Here is a 976-nt window from a genome sequence, read left to right on the forward strand (position 1 = left end):
AAAAATTGGACTCTAGAAAGATAAGCATACCAGTTTTTAAAAGTCCAAATGTATCTAGCAGGAACTTCTGGAGAACTTTGAGAGAACAAGCAGAGACAATGGTCATGAATGATAATTAATATTCCCAGAGATAGGAGAAGAATTAAAAGAGATGGAAGAGATTAAAAACTGAATAATTAGAGAACAAAAGAAGGTTTCTTGGAATTTAAAAGTATGACAACAGAAGCCAAAAATTCTCACTAGAGGTTGGGAGATAATTTGAAGAAATCTCCATGCTTGTGCCATCAGAATGTATTTCAGGTGGTGAGAAGGGAAACCAGCCCAGTGAAGAGGGACCAAACATGGAAACCACAACCATGCCTACTTCTTCCTGCCTCCCTGCTCATCAGCCAGAACACTGTCACATGGCCACATCCAGTCGAAGGGTATTTAGACAGTGTGTTGAGTGGCTATGTGTCTTATTCTCTTTTGCGCTGCTATAACAGAATACCCAAGACGGGTCACTTATAAAGAACAGAGATTTACTTGTCATAGTTCTGGAGGCCAAGAAGCCCAAGCTCAAGGCACCAGCAGCTGACAAAGACCTTCCTGCTTCAACCTCACATGGCGGAAGAGCAAGCTAGTACAACATTGCATGAAAGTGTATGTATGCATGTATGAGTGTATGTATCCATGCATGTATTTCTGCATTAGTGTTAGAGATCAAATGTGGAGGCTCTTTTAAAAGAGCCCTAACCCCATTAATGAAAAAGGAACCTCAGGTCCTAGTCATTTGTTAAAGACCCAGCCTATTAATGCCATCATATTAGCATCACCTGAATTTTTGAGAGGACATATTCAAACATCGTATTCTGTCCTTGGCCCCTCAATGTCCATGTCTTTCTTATATACAAAATACATTCATTCCACCCAATTTGTTCCCAGAGTCTTAACCCATTCCAGCACCAACTCTAAATGTAAATTTTTTTTTTTTTTT

Source organism: Chinchilla lanigera, unplaced genomic scaffold (assembly GCF_000276665.1).
Source record: "Chinchilla lanigera isolate Chin_1 unplaced genomic scaffold, ChiLan1.0 scaffold00006, whole genome shotgun sequence".
In the NCBI taxonomy this organism is placed as follows: Eukaryota; Metazoa; Chordata; class Mammalia; order Rodentia; family Chinchillidae; genus Chinchilla; species Chinchilla lanigera.